The sequence below is a fragment of the Notolabrus celidotus genome, chromosome 19 (genome assembly GCF_009762535.1).
Source record: "Notolabrus celidotus isolate fNotCel1 chromosome 19, fNotCel1.pri, whole genome shotgun sequence".
In the NCBI taxonomy this organism is placed as follows: Eukaryota; Metazoa; Chordata; class Actinopteri; order Labriformes; family Labridae; genus Notolabrus; species Notolabrus celidotus.
Window position 1 is genome coordinate 25577465 of NC_048290.1, and position 16148 is coordinate 25593612.

At 40.5% G+C, this 16148-nt stretch overlaps 1 protein-coding gene across 1 annotated transcript in view; it reads left to right on the forward strand.

Annotated features, from left to right (window-relative positions):
- The first annotated feature begins 4750 nt into the window (after positions 1–4750).
- Positions 4751–16148, forward strand: part of fam163ba (family with sequence similarity 163 member B, genome duplicate a) — a 40327-nt gene continuing 28929 nt past the window's right edge. Inside the window, exon 1 of the mRNA XM_034709125.1 lies at positions 4751–5775. The gene's annotated coding sequence lies outside the window, so the exon portion shown is untranslated. The remainder of the gene's footprint in view (positions 5776–16148) is intronic.

A 16148-nucleotide genomic window follows, 5' to 3' on the forward strand; every position in this document is an offset into this window, starting at 1 on the left:
TATGTAAAAGGGGCTCATCTATTTGATTAAACACAATGTGATTTTAAAAAATCCACCAAACAACATATTTGAATGTTTTTAAACTTGAGTTTTTCATGTGCACTCTACAATAAGGAGACATATTGTACGGTTATAACACAAGATCTGATCCAGTGGACATTGTACTTAAAGTTTGTCCAAATGCAAACTATTCATACTATTCATACCAAGTGTGGTGCCAGATTGAGTATGTAGTGTGTTCAGGATTTATTTTATGTACTTTGTGCAAGAGAAATACCTGGATGTACTCGATTGGCCATAATTTTAATGTGAGACGAGAGCTCACTAGTCATACTCGACTCCCCAAATTGCATTACATTTCTTCAAGCTATACAATAACAAAGCACACCAGCCAGCAGCAAAGGGTTCACATATGAATAACACATTTTATATGAGATTAGAAATATGTAAAAATGACCACACAGCTTTAGGACTATAGCTATGCAAAGAACATTTGTACATAGTTGATGAATTCTACATACTGCCAGATGGATGTTTAGCCATCGTAGCTCTGACCAGAAATGAGTGAGGAAGTCATATGATGCAGGGAGGACGTGCACTAACCATCAAGCCAGAGTGTTTGTTGAACAGCAGCCTCAATAGCCAAAGCTTTTGATAGGGCATTAATAATAACTTTCAGTTAGCTTAGCCTCAGCTAGCAACTTAACCTCAGCTAGCTGATGTTGACAACACTTACAACTGTTGCAATAAAACTTGATGGTTTCAACAACAACATTTTTCTTATGAATATGTTTGTTTCTTTTCTTTCTATACTCGGAGGGTGATTCTGGTATTTAAACATTGGGCCCATTTTTTCATGTTTTTGGGTTTAAATGACCTGCAGGTACAAAAGTATGTTTGAATAACCCCAGCAGACTGCTTCAGACAGCTGCCAGAAGTGGGCTGTAATGGAAGAAACATACATCTTGGGGCTAAATGTCACATCAGAACATGTCCTCTGAAAGTTCTGATTAGTTGATCTACGCAAAGAGCATCATGGGTGATTATTAACACAGACAGACCCTTTGTAAATGTTAAACACTTCAGTCTTAGACCTGTATCATGCAAGATGATCAGACATTACCTGATGAAGTTCGACGAATGAAATGTTTTGTTAATAAATATAGATTTTTTTGCAAGTCAGATGGTGTGTGGCAGTTTTTCCTTTCTATGATCGTCTCCCTTCTCTACTACGCTCCAGTCCAAGGTAATAAATGTGCAAAGCCTTTTTTCTTTATTGAGAAAAATTGAATAAAATCTGATGATATTAGGGGGGCAGCCTCCTTGCCACTGACACACCTAATGCTATAGGGATGTGCACACACACACACACACACACACACACAGAAAGAGAGAGAAAATGGATAAAAGCAGAATTCACCTCAACATGTCCTATCCAACCATCTCATTCTCTCCATATATAAATATTTCAGCAGTGCACACTCTCAAAGTGCACTAATCTCCACTTCTGTGAGTTTGAATAATGAATGCAATAAAAACTCACACTGCTACTCTTAACGCTGCCTCAAACTGCCCCTGGTCTGATCTGAATGGGAGAGGTGAGCCCCTGTAAAGACTGGATGATTATAGGAGAAGATGGGTGAAGAGTTTGGAGAGGGGATAGAAAAAGAGGAATGAAGAAAGACAAAAAAAAACAACGTGTTTGGGTTGAGAGGCCATCAGGGGACGGCTTCATTGGATCACATAAAGTAGGGTAACAAGAAGCCTGGGGAACACTCTCTCATTTCCAGGGATTGATTCTTAATATGCCCTGTAGGCTGAAGGAGGGACACAGAAAGAAAAATGATCCTTCCAGGGACAGTTGTCTCTGTCGCCCTAATGAAATTTAATGAACGTTGTGTTCCAGACATAAGGAGACAGTTTGTTTTTCCACCTTGGGCAGAGGACAGGTGTAATTTTTTAATTATCTTTATAGAGTTGGCTGCCACATATGCATATAGCTGATAAACTGCTGTGACTGTAGGGAAGTTTAATAGATCTCCTTTAAACGCTGCAGCAGCTTCCGGATGTCAGTGTGAGATCAGGACAGGTTGACTTTCAGGCTTCAACAGCTACCTCTCCATCCCATCACTCCTTCACTACTTCTGTTATTTCTCCTGACTTGTGACGGTGAGTTTTGGAAACAACTAGTGTTATACAACAGGAAAGATACTGTGACACCAGGATCCCTTTTGTGACAGAAACAAACACAAAGAACCTCCTTGGTAATTCTGCTGCCGCTCCAGCACTTCTCATGGTACATAAAGGGCAAAAACTAACAAACATTAAACATTGATTGAAGTTATACAACATAAACAGTAAAACAGAACCTCCATATTAAATCTACCCACAGCTCCAGCTCCTAATAAAAATAGAAGAAATAAAATGTAACTATTTTTTGGTGCCAGTGGTTCATAGCAGTTCATATTCTGACTGTTTAAGGCATTAAAACACCAGGGGGACAAAAATGATGAACAGTAAAAACTGATAAATGAGTAAAAATAAATGAAACCCTCATTCTATATGAGAGAATCATACAGAAAAGAAGACATGGGAAGACAAATATCATTAATGAAAAGTACTAAAGAAGAAGAAGTTAAGGTGGTTACAATATTGTAATGGAGTTTGCCAAGGTCACAATATACTGGGTGGATTTTGTCTGCTCAGTAACTCAGTGCACATTTCTCCATTGAAAGACATGTTGCAGCTGAAGTGCCTGTATTACTGAGCAGTAGCCCACAGTTGAAAAATGAAATGCGTGGGTTGGATTTGAACACGCACCAGTTGCATGTAAATCTGCCCCTCTCCACTGTCTGCAATCAAGTCCTCTATTAATCATCTTCCCATCAGACATCAATCAACTATGTCAGCATCCAGGGGTCTCCTGTAAGCTTCATTCAGGGGCAGCATCCTTCCAAGGACAGAGGCTACTAAGTATGCATGTTTTGTAGCTTTTGTTGTCCAAAGACAAGTGAAATTAATTTAACCTAGTCTGCAGAGGATGTCTTGTTTGTGTCACCAGCTTTTCTGGCCCTTACTGGTGGGACACATAGTGCAGCCCTTGTCATTTGGCAACAGGTAGCCAGCTGTCTAACTTGCTAACGTAATGAATTCCATGTAATTTTAAGATCATTTTACATTTCAAGGACCTTTTTATTTTGTATAGCATCCAAATATTTAAAATGTATTCTTCAAGCCCCTCAAGAGTCAGCCATATTGTTTGAAGTGGTGTCCAGTGGATCAACAGATAGACCCAGCTAAAGAAGAACCCACATTTGAGGTATCCTTTGAAATGTATCAACCTTTGATGCACTGCTGTGGCATAATTGGTCATGAAAAAAATGTATCCCAGGATACATCCCCTCAATTGGGACATAGCTGTACTCAAAGCTTCACAGTATAATGCCAACTTTTCATTCTGCCTTCTAAGATGTGTCCCATCACATCAGTGATGTTGACCAATGAGAGCACAGAGCCCTCAGAATGCACTAAAGTCACATGTGCAAAGACACAAAAGGGCAAAGCAGAAAAATATTGATGACATTGGTGCTGCAAGATGGAGCTATGAGATAGAGGAAAAGTTTGTCGAGCACTGGCACCAACATCCCTGCCTTTATGATTTGTTGACAATGGGCTACCATGACAGACAGAATTACTGGCAATCAATAACGGATGTACTTGAGCTACCCAGTAAGTACTGTAAGTAACTGCTGTTAGCATTAGTATAAAACTAGCATATCATTCATCAGAACATTTATTATAAGGTTTGGATGGACCAATATAACGTCTAGTTGGGTTTGTTTTCTGTCCTCTTGCCATGTGTCATCTAGCCCAGCTCCTCTTCCTTGCAAAGTCATCACGTCAGCTGTTATATAACATCAGCTGTACTGATAAATTGGGTACCACTGTTTAGAATGTCAGTCAGTCAGACAAGTCATGGCACACATTTAAGGCTCTGTGATCACCTAAGCTGACACAGTGTTTGACCTTCATAACAGACAAAAAGATTGTGTAGTCTGACCTTGTCATAAGTGCCTGCACACTTTTTCTCCTTTTGTAAGAAATGTTTGAAACTGAACCCTTTAAGTTGTCTCTACACCTTAAAATCATACAGCCCATCATGGTTTCTATATAAAAAAATAAGATATTTGCAAAGACCAGATTTCCTTCAACTACAAAAATCAAAGCAGGGAAACCTGCTACAATCATCGTTTTTGTCCCCCTTTCAATTTGCCAATTGTAGTAATGGACAGATGGTCAAAACTATAAAACAGACATTGAGAACTCTGACATGATGTTTTAACCATATTGGGGCCAAATCTTCATTTTATAATTATTTAACCAAACATTAACATTTAATTTCTGGTTAGTGCTCACTGGGAAAGTTGAAAGTGTAGATTTTGTGTGAAAGCAAACAAGACAGTAATATATAAAGTTACGTTTGATTTGACGTCTTGAAGCTCTCTTTTTTTCACATTTTACCCACAATCCCCCCCCATTGAAAAAACTCAGCATCCTAGCATCTCAGCTCACAGATCTCTGCTAAGAAGTCAACAGAGGACTTCAACCAGCATATAGTCTCTTTTTTTTTTACAACCCCCTACCTCCTCTCCCTCCCTCCCTCCCTCCCTCCTCTCTTGTCTGGTCTCTCCAGTACGCACAGCCAATCTGAGCCTGTGACTAAAGCGCCATCTCTCCGGCTGCACACTCCAGGCTGCGTTTACTCGCTGGCTCTGCAGGGCGCTAAAAGCCACCTCTGCATTTAAAGCAGATTTTTTTTCTCTCCCTCTCTCTCTCCCTCTCTCTCTCTCTCCCCCCCCCTCTCTCTCTCCCGTCGGATGTCGCTCTGCAGGAATCAGCAAAATACACGGAAACCAAACTACCGTGCATTACATTTACAGTAGATGTATTCTCATGGATTACAGACACTTTGAAGCCTGTTCGCCAAGCATGGGATGCAAACAGAGAATACTAGAGGAGGAGACAAGATAAATAAACAGATTGATAAAAGAAAAGAAAACGGAAGCGTGCAGAGGGGACAATAAAAGCTCCGCATCGGTTTTCCGGAGCTTCTCTACAACAAACACCTGACCTCGACCTCCTTGGACGCCAGGAGAGAAAAAACTGATTGTTGAAATGGAGATGTCGAGATTTTCTCTCATCATCCCGTCTCCTCCTCCAGCACGCGCGCTGCCGAGGCTGATGATGATGATGGTGTTTGCGTAGGAGTGTTGTATTTTGCGGACGGCGTTGGTACACCAGTCTCTCTACTGTTCAAACAACTCCAGACAAGCGCTGGATGGAACTGCCTGCTCCAAACACATCTCTCTAGAGATATTATTTCACTCGTTATTGAAGCCTGGCTAATTTTTGTCCTCTTTGGAGTGTTTTCAGATGTCTTTCTGCGAGTCTGGGATGTTTTGCACACGGATGGAACGGGTTGTGTCCGGAAAAGTAGTCTAAAAGCAAACATTGAGACAATAAAAGCAGGCGTATTGTATTGCTGCTTTTGCTTTTTTTTCAATTAGTAGATAAAGTGGATCAGGCACCAACTCTCTTTTGATAGGGTTTACTTCAGTGCTTGCTGAGTACTCTAACACTGGGTTTTTTAATCATAATCACTCTCATTATTCAGTGACTGAGGTTGAAACTGCAACCAGCACAGGTCAAGACCTGAGCTCCAAGGAGCCACCGCTACCCTAGATGTGACCCTGTGAATCCCTCTTATCTCTGAAGGTAAGGTCCTTTACTTTTTCATACAAAAGCCTCTGTATCCATTGACTTATTCATGTTTTGTATTTTGTAAATAGAAGCACAACTGATGGGATCCATCTGCTTGTTGAGTCATGAAAGTGGGGGTTTTCTTTCAGCACCATGGACAGAGCCAGACTTTTCTTAGAGCATTGGATAAATCTGTTTTTCTTCTCCTTATTTCACCCACAACATTTATAATTCATCAAAGCCCATATACCCAACATACAGTATGAAGTACCTTACACGTAGCAGAGTGTGTTCCTATAGGAGCTCTAATTACAGTATGAGTGTACACAAACAATCACAGAGATGGACAAAAAAGAGAGGTTGAAAGCGAGGGGGAGAGGTTCAGTGCTTCGTATGACAGGCTCGCTGGCTGGCCGGTTTGCCACATGCTGACAAAAACAGCATGGCTTTTGAGCTCAAGCTACTGTCACCAACTGTTCGCCATGGTCACATCCCAAACTGTTTTCGCTTCAGATATTTTTAGGAAGGGTGGAAATGCATTAAGGCTGTGCAAAATGAAAGCACTCCTATTGATGGTGGTTAGAATGAAACCAAAAAATAAAAAAAAGATCCTACACTGATGTAACCCACCACCCACTGGGTGGTTTGGAAACATGGTAGTGGATGAAGTAACAGCTTATCAGCTCAAATGTAAACCCATGATTCTAGTAGAGGATTTATATTTCACTTCCTATAGAATTGGCTGGATGAAAGATAATACATGTGACCTCGAATAATTGGTCCAAAGAAGGGATCTGTTAAACCTGTGTTTTTAAACGTAGAGAAGAACTACTTACTACTACTTACTACTTACTCTGTAAACAAGGTGTTCAAGTGTTATAGTGGAGGGATGACTCTTCAATGAAGTCCTACAGCCAGGATGCCAAAATAACCACAATCACAATGTTGTGCAACATCCCCACCTGTTACAGTCTCCAACTCATTGAGCTGCTTCAGTCCAACTACCAAAGGAGGAACAGTGTTGCTACACTGCTCATTTACTGTGCTCATTTAAAAGCAGACATTATTTTGCTTACCCAAGATTATCCGTGATAAAGGCTGCTGCAGTAAAAAGTTTGAAATAAGGATTCAATTTGATCTATTCAGGGGGTTTTTTTTTTTGCAAGCGCCAAATTTATCAAAAAGCACTTCCTTAAAGAGTTTAGATCATACTCTGTTACATTATTCACATTGTGATGTTTGCTCGCTAGATCTACTATTCAACAGGCAGATATAGACTCAGCCATCTGCTTCCCCTGGATGGGTCTTTTCTGGCCACAAACAAATGGAGGAAAAAATGTGTTAGTGCCTCCATACAAGGCACAAAGAGTCACTGGATGTACTAAAATGTGGCACCACAATTCACCAACATCATTAAAACACCAAATATCTTCTAGGGGATTGTGGTTTATCCAGCTTGTAGAGTTAGACGGATACTCTTTCAGCTTGTGTTGACAGTAACTCTTTACTAGGATGCTTAATGTTGGGTTTTCTTCTAATTTCCCAGGGGCAGAGACGGCTAAAGATTGCTAACTATCTCAGATTAATACCCTGGAGTTCTGTGCTGTACATGCTTACTCAGTGAGCTTCAATAAATGCTGTGAGTGGTTCATTTTTCATTCATGGTGCCTCAGTTCTGACACTGTAGTGCTGGCTTTGCACACTCCACGTTGTATCAACTAGTTAAGCAAGGTGTGACCTCAAGGTAGCATAAGAATTCACACACATACAAACACCAATATATACTGTGTTCTAAGAGGGCTGACAACAATGAAAGACAAGGCGGGGCTTATGTTCCCATGGTGACTTCCATGTTGACCCTCTGAACAACCTTGGCCCCCTGGGAGATCATTCATACTCTAGCCTGCGCGCACACACGCACACACACAAACACACACACACACACACACACACACTGAAGTCCCCCCTAAGAGCGTGACTATGAGTGACTGTGTGTTTCTTGCCTTCTTGCTGCTTCTGCAGAAGAGACAGAGAGAGAGAGAGAGAGAGAGAGAGAGAGAGAGAGAGAGAGCGAGAGAGAGAGAGAGAGAGAGAGACGAGCAGGAGAGTGAGGGAGTTGAAGGACAAGCAGATGAGTGGGATGGAGATGGAGAAGCAAATTTCAAAGACAGATGGGTGATGGAAAAAAAGATGAAGAAGAAAGGTGTGGAGAGAAGAACGCATATGAAACAGGGAGAGAGAGGGAGAAGAAGAGGGGGAGGAGGCGAAGGTTTAAACACTGGCAGAATAGTCAAGAGTGAATGCAATTACAGAGGCAGCACTTTGGGGGGGTGGGGGGGGTTCTGGGCATTTAAAGTGTACTCACATTTCAGTTTAATTACCTTTAAAATGCTCTGTTGGGAGGGAGAATCATGATAGATCCGCTGTGGTGGAGATAAAGAGGAGAAGTGTATGGAGTGGAAGGATGGAGACTAGGGGGGAAGGGAATATGGCTGCTCAATGATCATGTTAAACAGTCACCACCCGTTCTTCCTCCACCACAAACCCCCCACCCCACCCCCACCCCCACCTCCCCCTCTCGGCATGGTGATCTCTCTGTGCTCTCTCCCCTCGCAGCTACACCCTGACATGCTCACACATCACGCTCACGCACAGATGGGTCCCCTCGCAGACACCAGTATCAGTCGCACACATGCGAACACACAAACGTGCACATACACACGCATGAACCACTGGTCAGCTGCCCTCATCCCAATGAGTGATTGTAAAAATCTGCAGCTCATTCTGAAGAGTAGAGGGGAGGAGAGGGCGGGAGAAACAGGAAGAGGGTGAGGAGGCACAGCAGCACAGGAACAGCTGTTGTTTCTCTGCGTGTCCTTCTTTTGTTTTGCCATTTCTACAGCAGCTTCACTCGTCATTTAACTTTCATGCATTCATCATTAAACAGTGCCAAAGCTGTGTAAATTAATACAGTAAGCAGTGGAGTAAAATTACCTGGATTTTGTTTCTGATCTAGACTAATTTCTGTCGTTTAAGCCGTCCTTCCCCTCAGTCAAAACATCTTACTCAGCATTTTAATTGCTGAGTAACACAATATCACTAGACACATCAGAAATAGGCCAAGGAAAATTAGCCTTCAGGGATCATACAGGCTGTAAACAACCTCCTGTTTTTCCAGCCATCTAAAATTAACCACTTTGTAATGATAGAGGTGAACTCATCAGACAAAACACGATTCTTGTTAGAAAAACAGCGAGGGACTTTCATTTCTGAGTCGATTTTTTGGCTGCCTCCTTAGTCATTTTATCTCTGTGCTGATCCTATCCTGTACTTGTCTGTATATTATCCTTTAGAGAGAATAAACTTCTGAGTACTTGTGATTGGTTCATGTAAAAGTAACTGAAATTGAGCCAGGAAAAAGTGAACATGGCTCTCTCTGGTTGCGTGATTTAAACTACTTTGTCATAATCCAACCCGATGGCAGAGGTGACAGACTTTACAAATTACTGTAACTGCTTTTTGTAGTTAACAAAAACCTCTTTCACACATGCTTTGCCCCCCAAATCTTCCAGAGTTGTTCTTATGAAGTCTCATCAGGTGGATGAGTGGGGTGGTGGGCAGTGGTGGGAGAAGAGTCTGTGGAGGCAGGACATATGGCATCAAAAGCATGCTGCACAAGCCACAGTGTAATGTTTACAACATGATGGCGAACGAAGCAGCATGGACTTACACTATGATGACAGCTTATTCGCTTAAATCAAGGCTTTGTGTAAATGGGTGGATGTACAGACATGTTGTCTTGAAACAAATTGTCCTTCTTTAAAGCTGAGCAGAGTTTTTAGTTGGTCATGAAATAGACTGAAATTGATATTGATGCATTTTCATGACCTACAAAAGCAAACGCAGTTCTCAGCGTAAGGACTGGCTATTTCTTTGCAGTTATTTTTCCTATCTAAAACTGCTGTTGCGGGTTAGGTGTCAGACGAAGTGACAGACTGCTTGCCCCTTTTTTTTCACACTTTCCACAGCAAAGATTCTTGATGAGTAATACATTTCACTCCTTGTAGAAAGCAGGAGAAGAGATAAAAGCTACTGATATGTTCACAGGGGGCAACACAAACCAGAAGCTTCTCACAGGAGCTTTAACTTGTGTGTTGTTCTTCCAAGTTTGCACTGGTCTCATGACACAAATGTCATCACCCCCTGCCCGCTCGCTCTGGATGAATTCTCCATAATATTTCCTACTCTGTTTTGACACTGACTAAATCCACCATCTTGCAGAAATTATAAAGGGGGGCTGGCAGGAAAAAGTTTGGATAGAGTTGGTATGAAACTTTTGGCACTTTGCACTAACCCCCAAAACCTTAAAAGTTTGTAGTAGTTTTGTGCATAACAATAAAGGTATCAGCGTTACATGGAGAACAGTGAAAAAGTACTCACAGTTCATTTAAGTAGGCAAAGTCAAGTTTCAGTTTGGTGGTAGCAATACAAAGAGAAATAGGTGCTGTCAAAGGACTGTTTAGGCAACAATTTTAGCATCTACCTACACATGGACTTCAAAATAAAAGAGCCAACATGGTACAACTTGGGATTTTCTTGACCACGTCTTTTACTTTTTCTACTGAGCCCTACTGTTGCTCTGATTCCAGATCACAGCATCAAGTTAATTGAAATGAGTCAAAGCTAAAATAGGTGGAGAATGACTGCCGAGCATTAAAAATGAGAAAAACATACAAGTTTTCTTTAAGCGTTGCAAAGCTGTCCTGTCTGTCTGTATGGCCTGCAGCATGCTGCATATATTACACACCGTTTATAAAGGCAGACAGCACACTGCTCAGAGTAGCTTTTACATTCACATCACGCCTTTAAGAATAACTTATAGTATGTACAGTACACTTCAAAGAAGCTGAGGGGCTTTCTCATTACAAACTTTATGCTCCAATGCTTGCACGAAGATTAAAAGAACAGACCTTTATGATGTCAAATTACAGACTAAAAGAGACGCAAACATCAACATATTGGACAGTGATGAAACATATTTAATTTTATAAGCTTGGCAAGGTCATGCTGTACTCTATGAAAAGGCATATTCATATTTATATGTCAGTCAATGTCTTTTTTTCATACAGTTTAGCTTCTCTGCATTATAACTAGCTCAGAGAATATCATGCAGTTTTTCGAGCAGGGAAAAGTTGGTTCAAGTGCAATAAAGCCAGAACTTTTAAGCTTAAACCACCCACTCAAGAAACAGAAAAGGCGACGGCAAAATGTCAGTCTGTAATAGCCCCGTTGCCATAGTAACTGAAGACCCGTTTGTACTTTTACACATGCTGTCTCTGGAGCACTGACCATTAAGGCTAACAGCTAAGCTATCATCAGCACTGAGCTTTTAATGCACATTTCCTTTAATCGTCTGTACATTATGTTGAGGACCTGGATCCATCCTCTCATGCTCTTAAAGGTGCCCTCTGCTGACTCTTCTTCTTTTCCTCCTCCTCTTCTTTCTCTCTTGCCTGCTACCTTTTTATTCCCGTCTACTCCCACTTACCACTCTCCTCATGATGTGTCGCTTGACATCTTTTCTACCATCCAACACACCTCTTCTCCCGTTAACGAGTTTTAATCATACATGTCAGCTTTTTCTCCTTCATGGACCCATAGACCTCTGGATATGCCGTACACACTGGCAAATATTTACTGGATACTTAAATGCATATGACTTTTTAGCCTCCAGTGATGGATCAATAAGCAGTAATAGGAAGTGAAGTAAATATTGATTCTGTTTGTGTGACATGTTCATTGCACGTGTGTCTTGACAGATGAAATATTCTGTGATGAAAGCTGGACTAAAAACTCTTAAAGCATGATGATGGATGGTTCTCAAACTTCAAAGTTATCTAACCAAATATCAAGCAGATGAATAGATAAAGATAAAAATAGAGAGTGACATGATCTTCAGTGCAGAATTTTACACCGGGAGTCTCAATAAACTGATGTAAACACAGCATCAACCAACTGGCGCTTTGAACACTGGGAAGAACATTGAAAGCTCTTGTTTTTGTTGATTTGGCGCCCTCTGTGGTGAAAGTTGTAACCCATTTCTATTTATTTAACCTGCGCTGTGTCAGACATGTTTTTTATACATTATTAACGCTTTTTTTAAGAGATAGGACATTGGACAAAGTTGGAAACTGGGAGGAGAGTAGAAGAATTACGTGCCGTAAAGGACCTTTTAATGGGATCAGACCTGCTTCTTGGACTATAGTTTAGGAACATGGGGCAAGCAATTCAACCGCTTAGCTAATCGGCGCTTCAGTACTTTCCTGAGAATGAAAAATATCTCTGGCTGCTTTGAATCAGTCTGTCTTGTTAGCCTCCTCATCTGACACTTAACCTGTGGCAGTAGTTAAAGGAATTAAAACTTATTATATGGAAATAGTTTCCTTTACCACTGGTAGTCTTGTTTCCTTTACAGGACATAGAGGGAAATCAGTATTAATATCAGTTTCATTTGAAACCAAAAACTCCTCATAGGAGCTTTAAGTAAATCTTTGATAAGCTCTGAAACCAATTTACTGACTAAGAAACCCAAAAAAATCAGATTCAAATTTATTCTTGCCCCCTTCAACATCAAGACATCATGACTTCCTTTAAAATGTGTTTTAATTCACTAAACAAATATCTTATACAACTGTATTCCACTCTTATCTCTGCTTTTGACAAAGTTTTTGTAAGTTTGGTTTCAAAAGATAAGAAAGATAAGATAAAAAATGTAGAAAGTATGGCATGGATGAGGGTTAGATAAAAGAAACCGTGCCTGAAAGAATTCAAGCTTAAGTTTGATTATAGTAATGATATTATTGACAGTAGTATTGGCTTTGATATTTAGAGGTAAGTTTTGCTACATTGACCTACACCTGTGCTTCATTGATGCAAGCTCCATGAAGAAATGTGATATATATTATGATAGTGTTGTGAAAGGAATATTGCGCAAACAATTTAAAAGTAATATTGCACATAAAATAAAATGCAATAATGCACATTATATGACAAGAGCTACTAATACAATACCCTGGTATTGAAAGATAAGTTCAGGGAGGGATCATGGTTATGGTCAAATGAAACCAACAGCAGCTTCTTGAGCAAAGTTTGTATAATTAAAACAAAGATTTTAGGTTGCACACTTTAACTACCTGCACATGGATTGTGCCTTTTCTTATGATGGAAAGGAGTTGTAGTTTTCATGGCAACAAGAAGCCTTGATGCATAAAAACTAACATCCATTTTAGCCATTTAAACAAACAACATGTTTTTTTATGTTTGAGTGGGCAGCTCATAGAGGAGATAAGGCCAGAGGAGTGTTAAGTTTGACATTTATGGTTCTACTTACATGTGGGTGCAAGGAACAAAACTCAGAGAAGTGGCATTTTTCTGATCACAGTTCTTTTTCTTGCCTGTGCAACTTTGGTATTTTCTCATAGGGCATTGTATTTGGAGGGATAAAAAAAGTGTGTTGTGTGAAATGAGTAACCAAATGTCAGTAACATGCCTTTTGCCGTGGACCTGCTTGAACCAGGTCTTTGGAACATTAAAATCATGCACTCGACTTCATGTTCTGTAAAATCTGGTTTCAGTAGAATACTTCATTGACTTTGGAAACTGAAAGAGAGCAGGTCAGCAAGAAAATCCCACTGCCTGGTTCTGGTCCAGGTTTGTGATGCGGAAAAAGTGCCGGAGTGCTTTCCAAGAATGTGAAGTGTTCAAGGGAGTCACATAATCTGCCTGTATCATTCCCTAAAGTGCATTTTGCAATATGTCACAGCTGTGTGAGGATCTCATCAGCCTTATGTACACAGTAATGTCTGTGTCCTTTGACTCTTCTCAGTTCTGTGACTTCTTGTAAACACCACATACACTTCTGAATATGCAAAGTGGCGTTCAGCAGTCTGCGTGTTGGAGCTGCTGTCTTTGCTTGTGGGTGGATCTGCTGTTCAAAACCATGTTCAAAAAGACAGAGAGGCCTGCACGTGCTCCCTTAGGCTGCATGTGTACACCAGTGGAAAACAGACAGAGAAGGCAAAAGTTAATGAAAAGAGGGGCTAAACAGAAACAGAAAGGCTACAGGGAAAGAGACAGCAAGGGAGCAGGTGGAGAAAAGCCAAAGTGAGGGAAAGATGACAAAAAAGTGAATGACATGACTGGCAGTGTGCCGGGAATTTTGATATGGATATAAAAAGCTGGAGGAGAGCAGCAGAGCAGAGCAGGTGCACAGCTGGCTTTACAGAAAGCTTTTAGTAAAGGAAAAGCAAAGACAAAAAGACTCAAAAACACAGGCAGCTGTAAGCCAATATAGCCTACAGTGGACTGCAAAACAGTCATTTTCTCGTACAAATAAACACACAGAAGGCTTTGAATTATTAGGTCTTGTTTCAGTAGAGACAAAACACTCCTCTGCTAATTCTGCTGCAAACCAACCTTCTGTTTAGCCAGATGTTAGCATGAACAGCAGCAACAGTCGGGGTTATGTAGCGGTGAGCACTGAGCTAACCAGGTTATGGCGCTATAATATGACTTGACCTTCACAACACCACCTCTTGTTTCAGTACATTTACCCTGGCATCTGGCCAAAGCTTGTGTGCTTTTGCGTGTGTGTGTGTGTGTCTGCAAAGTGTAGGTGCTTATCCCCTCAGGTATTGTAGGGGGCTTTTTAATGCACACATTTAGATTAAATATCACATGAAATATCCATTATCTAGAATGAGGACATTATGGCTGATCAGGTTACGTGTCCTTGACTTAGACTCTCACACAGCCTGCAAACACAACCTAACTCTCTGTCAGCCATATCTCCTCGAACAGAATCTTTATTGTTCATTTAAAAGAAAAACAAAAGGAAAGAGTTTTTTGTTCCATGAAAAAGCTTTCTGTGTGGGCTGTCGCTGAACTATTGAAATATCCATCAAGGACTGTAGATGATAAGAAATTGTAATTGAAAATTAAAAGTTACAGCCTGCCTTTAAGTGCTGTAATGTCACATAAAGGTCTAAAGACACACATCTTGTCTTGATTAATGTAGGTGTATTCTTCCTGTTTGCAATAAAACTTTGTTTGACAGGCTCGCTGACATTAACACAGGGGGGGTGACCATGCATGAAAACTGTAAACAGCAGGCAGTTTGCACGCTCAAAAGCAAACACGATAGAATATGAAAGCCAACATTACCTGCAAAGTGTACAGAGACTTCCTGCAGACGGAGGTTGATTTGGATTAAACAAAATGTGTGCTTTGAATGCAAAGGATGCAGTGATGTTTACAGACAAACTGTGAAATTGCTGTAAAAGTACAATTGTGCCTGTGTGTATGTAGACTACTTGGTCTGAGATAAATGCTGCATGGCCAAATCAAACATTTAAATTAAACCTACAGCTGCAACAGCCTTGTCACATACAAAAATCAAGCAGACATATTTTTACTAGGGATGTACATTTGAAGTATTTTCCGTGATTGATTTTTGGAAATGTTAACGATCAATTATCAATTAATCAATAAAAAATACATTGTTATTCTTATGTCAAAAAGAAGGCCAAATACGTTTTTTTTCCCCTTAAATTATATTTTCTACAGCAACAAAATGCATATAACTGAAGGTACTGAATATAGGTACAACATGTTTAACACTGATTATCAACGATCAGGCTCATACAAATATTCTCCGCGGACATAGTCTTATAATGTGAAGGCTCATAATAATAACAGAAAAGTACTTCAGACTCACAGAGTCCAGTTTTCTGTCTACTCCTTCTTATTGAGAAAAATAAACGTGTGTATTCGATCAGGTGTCAGCCGGGAGAACAACCGGGTCATAATCAGTCCAGCTGCAGGAAAGCTCTGACAGCTCTGATGTTGCTGCTCTGTAAACATAGCGTACTAGCAATTCTCAACAGTCTGTTGGCTTTGAATCCAAAGGAATGGAATTGTCCTGTTCAAAGTAGTCAACCTTTGTGTCCGTGTTATTGTTGGCAGCATTTGCGCATTGATCCTCTTTAAAAAGCGCACTTGGAGACCTGACGCGCAGCCGCCAGCTGAGCCTCTCCGCTGCGCGCAACACCTCTAATCAATTAATCGATAATCGATTAATTGTGTAAATCTCTAATTCTTACCAAAAGTTACAAAGGTACTGAATCATGCAACTAGTGATATATATAGTTTTGTTATTTTTTTGTAATAAAAGCAGCAACTTCCATAGTTGAAAAATGAAGCCAATGCAGAAGGGTCAAAAGCTGTAGTTCGTGAAGTGTCCTCTTTGGGCTTGCTCCAAACGCCAGCCAAACTTTTGTAGGGCCCGTACTAGAGTAGTAGTTTGTTTTCTTTGGAGTAGGGTTGTATGA